We start from the raw sequence: 12,668 nt of genomic DNA on the forward strand, positions 1-12,668 counted from the left end.
CAATTCCTTCTTGCTTCTAACCTCTAACCTGTCATCCATTCCCGGGCATAGGCTTAACTAGCCTTGGGAAGGAATTTAGTTTATAGTTTAAATAATAGCCCTTCCCAAAAGCTAAACTGTTCTTGTAAAATGAATGAAAGGTCACCAGCCACCAAGTTAGAATGAGAGGGGCTGGAATTCTAAATATTACCAGCCATTATTCTGGAGGTGATAAGACTTTTGGGGAGACTGATTTGAGTAATAATAAAACTTCGGTCTCCTGCACAGCTGGCTCTGTGTGAATTACTCTTTTCTCTTTTGCAATTCCCCTGTCTTGATAAATCAGCTCTGTCTAGGCAGCGGGCAAGGTGAACCCCTTGGGCGGTTACAAGGTTACCTTGTGAGAGAATGTAGAGAGAGGAAAAGGAAAGAAGCTGGCCCTGGGCTGAAGCCTGAAAATGTCAACATTTTGAAGTAGGATTGAGAAGAAGCCCAGGAGAGAGGAAGAAAACCAAGACTGTGGACCTCTGGAAGCTAAGAGGAGACAGTGGCCAGCCACACACCAAATGTCATTGCTTTGTGAAACCACATCCCACCCCTGCCCACCCAGCAGCTGAGTCCCCCTTCTCTTCTTGGGCTCCCCCTGTCTCTATTCACATTGCTGTACATGTTGTTTTTGGAGGTGGCTCTGCCTCCGGTATCAGTTAGTCTGTGAGCTTCCTGAGGGCAGGAGGTGTGTTTTATTCAACCCTGAATCCCCAGTGCCTCACATAGAGCACACGAGGCACTCCATTAATGTTTGCTGAGTGAATGAAATAAAATAAGAATGATACTTAAATTTGTCCTCTGGACACAGGTCATTTTCCAATTCTTTTCAAAGAGATTTCTTAGATGATTCCAGACTCAGATCTCATATCTTACAAACGCTTTACTATGAAATCCAGTTAAAGAAGAGAAAGAATGGGATCTTCAGAAAGTGAGCTCTGTTTGGAAACAAAAAAGCCGGGCTGAATTCAATGTTATAACCCAACTTCCAGCTTTCCATACAACCGTGATGGGCAGTATTCCAGAGACCCTGAGATGACGAGTTTGCTGGGTAAAGCTCAGTCTCAGGCCTCTTCCCTCTAAGTACCATATGAGCCAGCACATACAGCCCCAGGCCTGTGGCAAAGTCAGAAAAGGCAGATGGCTGCAGGCAACTCATCCCCCACTGCTGAGAAAAGCCACTAGAGTCTGCATCTGAAGCACTAGCACTGAGTGCTGGAAAAGTCTTGGTTTCGGGTGCAAAAACCTAAGGCTGTGGCCACCTCTCTGTGCCGATGTCCTCACTTCCAGAGAAGTGGGGATAGTGGTAGCCACAGGCTTTGGAGTGATGTGGGGATGTGAGTCTCAACTTTGACAAATGAAGCTGGGAAACCCTGAGCAGTGGCCCTCATCCACAACTCCAGAAAGCTCTGAAAACCAAACACCTTTTTGTAATTCAATTGGCATCAAGGCCCTAACTGACATAACGCCATTTATAATCTTTATCCCACTGAGTGAGACTGTTTAAACATTTCTTTGCATAAATATTGATGTATTTTATTATGTGGTGCTGCTGCACCAGGAAAGTTATATATGATACATAATCCATGTCCAAAAAATTCTGAATTCCAACACATCTGGCCCCAGGGTTTCAGGTAAGAGATTGTGGACCTCTACTGGATCACACTAAATTAATAGTGATGATTACAAGAGATAATGTTGTCCAAAAAATATTTAGCACTGTGCCTGGCATAGTATAAATGCAGAAGAAAAAAAAAGTCCACTAGTTCTTATTACTGATATCCATAAAACAGGCTGTTGGGAGGATGCAATGAGATAGCACAGTGCCTGATACTTAGCAAGTGCTCAAAACAGATTTGAAGGAAAGAAAGGAGGGATTTGGAATAAGAACATGTTATACAATGAAGTGCAAATAAATGCAAATGAAGGACTCTAAAGGTTTACCCATCTGTTCTGTGTCGTAGCCTGATTAAGGATGCCTCAGAAGTGGGATGTGACTTTGATTCTCTTTGATCAAGCCCCAGGCGCTGCTACAACCCCTGTGTGTGCCGAGGAGGCAACAGAGAGGCTGGCTGTGTGTCCCAAGCCTTGCCAACCCCACCTGCTGAGGATCAAATGCAAATTGTAAGCAACGTTAGGCAGAGAAAGGTGAAAACTCTCGCGGTTGGAAACATTGGTGCTTACATCAGGGATAGCCCAAATCAGACGTACCTCCAAATCCCCGCTCCAAATACACAGGTGTTTATGATTTTTTTTTTATTCCAAAAATTAGCATCAGAAGCAACCCTTGAAGCCCACTTCTTTCTGGAGCTCATCTATGGCTTGAATCTGCCTGCTTTTTTGCTGTGGTCAATCGTTACTCTTGTTTAAGACTTACAATTGGATGGCCGGGTGCAGTGGCTCACGCCTGTAATCTCAGCACTTTGGGAGGCTGAGGTGGGTGGGAGTTCGAGACCAGCCTGGCCAACATGGCAAAACCCCATCTCTACTAAAAATACAAAAATTAGCTGGGTGTTGCGGCATGTGTCTTTAATACCAGCTATTTGGGAGACTGAGGCAGGAGTATCACTTGAACCCGGGAGGCAGAGGCTGCGGTGAGCCAAGATCATGCCACTGCACTCCAGCCTAGGTGACAGAGCAAGACTCCATCTCAAAAAAAAAAAAAAAAAAGACTTACAATTGGAAGCCGTCCAAATGAGCCAATTTTGCATCCTTCAGCAAAGCACTACAAATAGGCGGTGACATGCTTCCTGGAATCTGGAATCCAAGCCTCCAGGGAGGAAAGGTTGGCAGGGTGGCCAATGGGTCTTTTAAAACATTCTTATTTTTCTGTCTGGACAAAAAAATGAGGCATTTGGCAGCCAATGTGGTCTAAAAGTTCTTCCCTTGTATGTTTGTCTCTCTGAATTTTCAACTGTGTAATTCTGAAGACTGGTGGTTCACTGTCCTACCCACCAGTAAGAAACATGGGTTTGGGCCAGGCACAGTAGCTCATGCTTGTAATCCCAGCACTTTGGGAGGCCAAGATAGGCGGATTGCATGAGCCCAGGAGTTCGAGACCAGCCTGGGCAACATGGGGAAACCCGCTCTCTACAAAAAGTAGCTGGGTGTGATGGTGCATACCTGTAGTCCCAGCTATTGGGGAAGCTGAGGTAGGAGGATTACCAGAGCCTGGGAAGGTCCAGGCTACAGTGAGCCGTGATCAAGCCACTCCAGCCTGGGCGACAGAGTGAGATCCTGCAAGAAAGAAAGAGAGAAAGAGAGAAAGAGAGAGAGAGAAAGAAAGAAAGAAAGACAGAAAGAAAGAAAGAAAGACAGAAAGAAAGAAAGAAAAGAAAGAAAGGAAAGAAAGAAAGAAAAGAAAAGTTCTAAAATTCTCCTTTCAAGGGGTGGAGCACAGAATTAGGACCTGACAAGTATTAACACCCTGTCTTAAGTGGGAGAGTGGAACCCTGATGTCCCCTGGGTCCCACCCCTCAGAGGACTGGGTGAACTTGGCCAGCCCCAGTTGTACAGCCTGCAATGGTCCAGAGCCCTCCTGCCATCTCTCAGACCCTCTGCTTTAATACTCTTGTACTTTCTCTCTGAATCCATCCTATGGCCCCAGACCATTTGTAGAACTCAGTTAACCAGAACTCAGCGCCTGCACTGCTTCCCAAATGCAAGCACTCTCACCCCCATTCCTGGAACGTGTGCAGATTATGCTAAAAATATAGAGGCATTTTGCAAGGCAGGGTCACGTTGTACAGCCTGTCATTTCTCCACCTTCCTCACTCTACCCTCACCCTCCTCTTCTGCTTCTGTTTCCCTGGAGTGTCAGACAGACTTTTCCATATGGCCCATAAATGAATTCTTCCCTACCACCCACCTCCAATCCTTCTCACACAGAACAACACACACACCCTCTGAGAATCTCACATTTCCACCCCAACTGGGCAAAGTCAAGGTATTCCTTCCAAACAGAATTCCACTCTGAAAGGAATTCTAGCAGATCCTATCTTCTCCATCTCGCACCAGGGGAAAAGGTGAACCTCTCAGCTGAATGCCATGCACTCAGAGGCCATCGAAAAGCCATTATCTCAGACAGCAGGAATCCGGCAGGGTGAAAGTGGTGGCAGGAGAAACCAAGCCTTCTCCGCAGGCTCCACCTCTCTGCAGGCTAAAGAATTCTCCTCCCCGCCTGAGATTCCTACATCAGGCCCCTAGAGCCCACCTGTCCTCCGCTTGAGCCTTAATCACTTTCAGGCTATTGTGATGGGTCCAGACTGGCACAGGCCCTGGCTCCCAGTAGGAGCATCCCAAGTGTCAGAGCCGTTTGAACCACAGCAACTCCATCTTGAATGGGAGCTGGGTAAAATAAGTCTGAGACCCACCGGGCTGCATTCCCAGACGGTTAAGGCATTCTAAGTCACAGGATGAAACTGGAAATCAGCACAATATACACGTCATAAAGACCATGCTGGTAAAAAAGTTTGCAGTAAAGAAACCGGCTGAAACCCACCAAAACCAAGATGGCGATGAGAGTGACCTCTGGTCATCCTCACTGCCACACTCCCACCAGTGCCATGACAGTTTACAAATACCATGGCAATGTCAGGAAGTTACCCTAGGTGGTCTAAAAAGGGGAGCCATGAATAATCCACCCCTTGTTTAGCATGTCATCAAGAAATAACCATAAAAATGGGCAACCAGCAGCTCTTGGGACTGCTCTGCCTATGGAGCAGCCATTCTTTTATTCCTCTACTTTCCTAATAAACTTGCTTTCACTTTACAGATTCGCCCTCAATTCTTTCTTGAGTGAGATCCAGAACCCTTTCTTGGGGTCTGGATCCAGACCCCCTTCCTGTAACACAAGTGTTTGGGGTGAACAAATGAGTAAGGAGAGTTCTGAGGCACTCCAGTTCTGCTCTGCCATGGATTCATTAACAAACATGGACTAGGCTACTGTGCACCAGATGGTTTTTGGAACTGGAGCTGCTTTAGTGAACAAGATTATCATAGAGCTTCGGTTCCAATGGGAGTCAAGAGACTCAACAGGATATATAATATCAGGTAGTGACAGTGTTGCAAAGAGAAGGAAAATAGGTAAGGGTGCAGTAATTAACTGGGTGTTAATGACCTTGGACAAGACTCTAGTCTTTAGTCCTCCATATCCTTGATTATAAAGGAGAGTGTTCAGCTCCAGTATTCTAGGTAAAAATTAGGCTAAGTGCAAAGACTCTTAAATCAGCAGAGTCCTAGATGTACACCTTGGGCAAGTTACTTTAACTCTCTGAGCCTCTGTTTACATATACGAAATGGAGATTCTAACACCCTCCTCAAAGGGTTCTTGAAAGTATACTGTGCCCATGGTCTGTTAATGCCCCACACACAGTACCTATAATAATGATGATGCTTTTTAATGGGAGAGATTCAGAAATGCATGGCTCAGAGCTTGGTGTGAAAGCAGGGCTGTGAGTTCATCTGAGAGGGGAATCTTGATGGGCAGCATCTCTCAGAAGAGTCAGGGGCGAGTCCACCCGCCAATTGCATGTTGTGGTAAAGTCAGTTCCACGCCCCACTCTATCCCGGGAACACAGCTCTGACCAGACCAGCTGCACCTCCATTTGCACCCCACCCCACCTCCCTACTCCACCCCTGCCCCACCCCTGTCCGCAGCCTTGTCATAGTCCTGCAGGTCAGCCCCAGCACCAACACAGGGCCAGCTTTCTAAACTGGCATCATGAGTTTCTTTAGTCTCAGACTCCTTGGCCCAGAAACAAGTCCTTTGGAGCTAAGATTCCCCAGTAAGCTTCCCTGATGGACCCAGGACGTGCATGAGAAATCATCCTCAGGGCTGGAACCTCATTTTTTAAGAGGGCAGTTCTTTTAGCCATATAGAGCTCACCCTGCTGCAGTGACCTACACGGGCTCCTAGGTGTGATGATCAAATGATAGGATTCATCAGCTATCACTTCTCAGCCTTTTGGCTCAGATCATGCATAGGAACCACCAACCAATATGCACTGAGTGCAGAGGCTGACTTACCACGAACTAATGAAGCTTAAGTGTCAGGGTCCTCACATGCATGGGCCCCCTTGCAAGACTGGGCCTGATTTCCCATTAGGGTGAGCATAAGAAAGCCCCAAATGCTTCCCAGAGGTAAAGAGTGCTGCCCTGCCTGGGAGAGTCACTCTCTAGCCTCAGTGCCTGTCCAGGAGCTGCAGGCTGAGCTGGGGTGCTGACCCATTACCTGCACACCCACCTAGGTCCCAGGAACAACCTGTCCCAGGTGGACCCTATTGAGCACCTGGGCCCCTCCTCCTTTGGCCTCAAGAAGAAGGAGATGAACTACACACTGCTCTCTCTGCTCCCTGCTCAGGGGTCACTATGATCCAGGTCTCACAGCCACCTCGTGCTCCACCCAGGTTTGGCTGCCTCACTGTGCCTTGCAAGGATCCAGGGCTGAGTTTTCTCATGATCTGGCTGGAGCCACCTGAGAAACTGTCAAAAGACTTAGAGATGTGGCATCGCCAATAACAAATTGGGAAGCTAAAATAAATTCCTCTAAACTCTCAGTAATAAAAATCACCCATTGATTAACCATGCCACGGGCAAAACTGATTTATCTGTCTTTTCTCTTTTATTGGAAATGATTCTAGAAAACTGTTGTCAGATAATGGGGCAGTCAAAGAGTATGTAGCCCAAACATGACAGGTGTATCAGACAGTTAAGTAATACTAATCATCTTTGTATTATTTTTACATCATTTTCTTATGTCGTTGTTTTCTGGATTTTGTTATATTTGGAATGTTTGTCAGTCTTTGTTATTTGTTGTGATATCACTTCTCATATTCCAGATATTTACTTCCATACCTAACATTGCATTTGCAACCTTGCTTTTTTTTTTTTTTTTTTTTTTGAGACGGAGTCTCACTCTGTCACCCAGGCTGGAGTGCAGTGGCACGATCCTGGCTCACAGCAAGCTCCACCTCCCAGGTTCATGCCTTTTTCCTGCCTCAGCCTCCCGAGTAGCTGGGACTACAGGCACCCGCCACCATACCTGGCTAATTTTTTTTTCATTTTTAGTAGTGACGGGGTTTCACCATGTTAGCCAGGATGGTCTCAATTTCCTGACCTCGTGATCCGCCCGCCTCAGCCTCCCAAAGTCTTGGGATTACAGGCATGAGCCACTGCACCCGGCCCATTCTTTTTCTTAAAGAGGGCTCCGCAAATGGAATCAGCTTCAAGCCCTGCATTTTCCGCAATCGAGCCAGGCCAGGCCAGGCCCTGGGCTAAACCCCTTTTCAGGAGTCTCTCAGTTAAGCCCCATGACAACCCAGTGAAGTTACTCTATTATTATCTGCATTTTACAGATATGAAAACAGAGGCTCAGAAAGGTGAAGTAACTTGCTTAGTGTCACATAGCACAAGGTGGTGGAGTTGGAGTTCAAATCCAGGGAGCCAGGCTCTAGTGCCGTCTCTTTTAACCACTCTTTTGCTCTAGGAAACATGAAGGCTTCTGCATGGGTTAATCGCTGTGGGGCCAGCTCTTCCTTGGACCAGCTGGTGAGCATCAGCTCAACTCTCCTAGCATTTCCAGGCACCTTCTGTGTGCCTGGTGTGGGGTGTCCTCACTCACAGCATCTTGTTTATTCCTCACAATGGTCAGTGCGGTGGCCTTAGTGTGGCTTTTTTAGCTGAGGAAACTGAGCTTTAGCAAAGGGACATAGCTTGCCGGAGATCACTGGGCATGCCCAGAAGTCTTGGTGCCAGATTTAAAATGCCTGCCTCCCAGGCCCAGCCCTTGGCATAGGGATGGTGCTGGGTGTAAGGAGGAAGAGTGCCTTATTATCCTAAAACCTCAGTGAGCTGGTGGGTCTTACAAGGAAATGCTTCCGTGGTACAATTCACGGGGAAGCAGGGGAAGTGCATGGAAGCTTGTCTCCGGTTATGTTTTTCATTATAAAGGTCAGAGTAAACAGACACAAGAAAATAAGCGACAGGTCTCAGACTAAATACACGGCCCACTGTCGCTCCAGCCATCTCAGATGGAACAACCTGTTCTCTGAAGTATATCTTACAGTGCTTTCTCTTGAATCCCCTTTGGGAAATCTAAAGACTGGATCCAGCCAGATTTTCCTTGCTGCCTGGTCTAGAAATCACTGCAAGGCTTTTTCCCAGAGAACCAAAGTAAGATAAATGAAAGATGCTACACAATCCTGAGAGGGCTCTGCCTCCATCCATAACTTCACCCCTGGGCCCCAAGACTTGCCCCCTGCTCCTGCATTAACACCTTAAATCCTTCAGGAAAAACTCCAGACTGCAGCTTGGCTGCAGCCCTGTGAGGTCCTGCCAGGGGAGCAAAATAAAGCTGAACTTACAGTGAAGTCCCTGAGCCAGCATCCTGCTTCCAGATCCACTGCTGGAGAGACAAGGACTTGGTCCTCTTCCAAAACTACTGAGGGGGCCACCGAGAGTTTAGGGGGATCCACCCGTGACCCCAGCAAGGCAGAAGCAAATCATTTCACCATCTCACGTACCTCATCGTCTGCCGCTTTCACCCCAGAGTAAAAGGCAAAACAACAAAGTTCTTTTGAGCTCCCTTCTGCAGAAGGAGGCAGGACTCAGAGAAAGGGAAGGTGCTGGTTTCAACTCCTGTCAAAAGAATAAACAGCTGTTTCAGGAGATGGGGAGTAGACAGAGCCCTCAGCAGCCAGGGGCTTTGTTCCTTGTAGGCCTTTGGGAAACGAGCTGTTTATCAGGCCTGTTGACTCAGAGCTGTGTGCCAAGGCAGAAATGTTCCTCTCTGGATCCATGAGCGGCCCAGCCTCCCTGCCAAGCAAAACCATGGTCCAAACTGGGCCTAGTATGGGAGGAGGAAAGGCCACCATCCACCCTTGAGAGGGACACCCAGGGGGCCCACATCACACACTCTTGGATAAAAATGGAAACCATTCTGGACCCCAAACAACTTCAAGTGACTGCTCCTAGGACCAGCCAATGGAGACATTAAAACACACACAAACACACACACACCAGAGAGGAGTGGATAAAGGGCTAACTTGAGAGTCCTCAAGACTGGTGGAAATTCTACCTAAATGTTCCTTAAAGTTAAGTCCTTCCTCTGCATCTTTTAGGCTTCAGAAGTCGCTGTTTGGTTTGAACACTACATTTTTATAGAATGTTACGGGATCTCCCACAGCAGAAAGCACACTACAAGAACTTTAAAAGGTTACTGAGGCTCAACTCCGCTCTTCGGCTGAATAATGCTTAACCCTTCCCATACCCACCTCCTGCTCCCAAAATAGAATCTTGCAGCTGGAAGGGACCTAGGGGCAATGGATTTTCTTTCTTTCTTTTTTTCTTTTCTTTTCTTTTTTTTTTTTTGAGATGGAGTCTCACTCTGTCACCCAGGGCGGAGTGCAGTGGTGCGATCTCAGCTCACTGCAAGCTCCGCCTCCCGGGTTCAAGTGATTCTCCTGCCTCAGCCTCCTGAGTGGCTGAGACTACAGGCACGTGCCACCACGCCCAGCTAATTTTTTTGTATTTTTAGTAGAGACGGGGTTTCACCACGTTGGCCAGGATGGTCTCGATCTCTTGACCTCGTGGTCCGCCTGCCTCAGCCTCCCAAAGTGCTGGGATTACAGGTGTGAGCCACCATGCCCGGAGGGCAGCAGATTTTCAAACGTCGAAACAGCTAAAACTTTTTCAAAAAGCAAACAAAATATTCTCAGAACCCCCACAACCTGAAACAGAGCACACGGAGTCCTTTGGCTAAAGCAGGGAAATGACGCTTAAAGCCCCTTCCTCATTCTCCCACGTGGCTGAGACACCTCCAGGGAGTACAGTCTAGAAACCCCAGACTAAAGACAGGGGACCAAAGCCAGTCAGGAAGGAATCAAGGACTGGCCCCCCGTCGCTCAGTAGTGCCTAATCAAGCCTCTTCCTCCCGTTCCCCAGAAGGAAATTTCACAGCTTCTGCCTCTTAAGGGGATGAGTTAGTTGGCCACAACCTTTAGGGTCCAGAAGTCTTCCTAATACCTTGCTTAAATCCTTCCTGTGGCTATTTAAGCCAAACTGATGCCCACCTGCCTATCCTGTTGTTCTGCTCCCAGTTCCACACCCAAAAGAAAGTGTGTGGATGTTCACCAAGACACATGCATTAGAATATTCATAGTTGGCCAGGTGCAGTGGCTCAGGCCTGTAATCCCAGCACTTTGGGAGGCCGAGGCGGGTGGATCACGAGGTCAGGAGATCGAGATCATCCTGGCTAACACGGTGAAATCCCGTCTCTACTAAAAATACAAAAAATTAGCCGGGCGTGGTGGCAGGTGCCTGTAGTCCCAGCAACTAGGGAGGCTGAGGCAGGAGAATGGTGTGAACCCGGGAGGCAGAGCTTGCAGAGAGCTGAGATCACACCACTGCACTCCAGCCTGGGCAACAGAGCAAGACTCCATCTCAAAAAAAAAAAAATTTTTCATAGCACACCCCAAACTGGATGCTCCCCCAAGGTGTATCATCAGAACAGGTAAGTTGTCACCTAGTCCCACAAAGGGATTCTACCTAGAGCAATGAGAATGAGCAAGCTACAGCTACTCACGTCAACAAGGAAAATCTCACACACACAGCACTGAGTGAAAGAAACCCGGCATAAAAGGTACATACTGGATGATTCCATTTATTTAAAGTTCAAAAATAGGCCAAACTGGCAGGGGGCGGTGGCTCATGCCTGTAATCCCAGCACTTTGGGAGGCTGAGGCAGGTGGATCACCTGAAGTCAGCAGTTTGAGAGCAGCCTGACCAACATGGTGAAACCCCGTCTCTACTAAAAATACAAAAATTAGCTGGGTGTAGTGGCATGTGCCTGTAATCCCAGCTACTCAGGAGGCTGAGGCAGGAGAATTCCTTGAACCCAGGAGGCGGAGGTTGCGGTGAGCCGAGATCGTCCCATTGCACTCCAGCCTGGGCAACAAAAGCGAAACTCTGTCTCAGAAAAAAAAAAAAAAAAAAAAAAGAATAAAAAGTAACAGAAATCAGACATCTTCCTGCTGGAAGCTGAGCTCTTTTGGGCACTGTCTTTCCCCGCTAGGGCCACAGGACCACGGACGGGCCCTGCCTCCCCAATCCCAGGCACCACAAACACCTCAGGAGGGGCTCAGGGACAATCTGTTGTGCTAAAACCATCTAGGAGGCCGGGCACAGTGGCTCACGCCTGTAATCCCAGCACTTTGGGAGTCTGAGGCGGGAGGATCACTTGAGCCCAGGAGATGGAGACCAGCCTAGGCAATACAGTGACAGCCCATCTCCACAAAAAATGTAAAAACGAGCTGGGCATAGTGGCATGTGCCTGTAGTGCAGCTACTCAGAAGACTGAGGTGAGAGGATCGCTTGAGACCAGGAGGTGGAGGTTGCAGGGAACCAATATCGCACCACTGCACTCCAGCCTGGGAGACAGAATGAGACCCTGTCTCAAAAAAAATAATTAAAAATCGGCTGGGCACAGTGGCTCATGCCTGTAATCCCAGCACTTTGAGAGGCTGAGGCGGGTGGATCTCCTGAGGTTGGGAGTTCAAGACCAGCCTGGCCAATATGGTGAATCTTCGTCTCTACTAAAAATACAAAAATTAGCCGGGCATGGTAGTGGGCGCCTGTAATCCCAACTACTCAGGAGGCTGAGGCAGGAGAATTGCTTGAACCTGGGAGGTGGAGTTTGCAGTGAGCCAAGATTGTGCCACTGCACTCCAGCCTGGGCAACAGAGCAAAACTCCATCTCAAAAAAATAAATTTTAAAAAATTACAAAATTAGCTTGGTGTGGTGGCACATGCTGTAGTCCCAGTTATTCAGGAGGCCGAGGCAGGAGAATCATTTGAACCAGGGAGGTGGGGCGGAGGTTGCAGTGAGCCAAGATCGCACCACTGCACTCCAGCCTGGGTAACAGAGCGAGACTCTGTCTCAAAAAAAAAAAAAAAAAAAAGAAAAGAAAAGAAAAATAATTTTAAAAGCCATTCATGGACCTATGTATGGTCAGTGGGGAAGGGAAGGAAAATTGATTTCGAAACCTAAAGAGCTAGGATGAGATAAACTGGTCCTCTCCATGAGCAAGCACTGATCCCGGGTCTCATGTGCCTCCCACTTTACAGTTTACAGAGCAGCCTCTCTCTTTTATCTCAATGGATCATCACAATCACCTGTGAAGTGGTAGGACAGGGCCCTTCACTATTTTCAAAGGTCAACATACAGAAGCTCTGAGAGTCTCAGTGACTCATTCGAGGTCACCAGCTGGGACCTCTTTTCGTTGGAGCCAATGCTGTTCTTCCTACACAGGTGCCTCCAGGGAGCACCACTGATCGATGAATAAGGCTCCTGGCTGGTCAGCCACAGCTCGGCAGAGAGTGTGCAAACCTGGAAGGCAGACAGTTCAATTTCTAGAAAATTCAAACACGGCCCTCCTCCTTCCCTGACACACTTTCATCCTCAAACTCTCAAAACAAAGGAGCACACATTTAGGGTCATTCCTTAATTGAAAGCCAGAGAACCGTAGCAAATGAGCCTTGGGCTGGAGTCCTGCTGATCAAAGCTGTCCAGAGGCTGCCCAGGTAAGAGCTCGGCACCATGCCCAGCCCCGAGTTGATTAATCTCATTACAGCCCAAACAGCCCATG

This window comes from Pongo pygmaeus, chromosome 13, assembly GCF_028885625.2.
Source record: "Pongo pygmaeus isolate AG05252 chromosome 13, NHGRI_mPonPyg2-v2.0_pri, whole genome shotgun sequence".
In the NCBI taxonomy this organism is placed as follows: domain Eukaryota; kingdom Metazoa; phylum Chordata; class Mammalia; order Primates; family Hominidae; genus Pongo; species Pongo pygmaeus.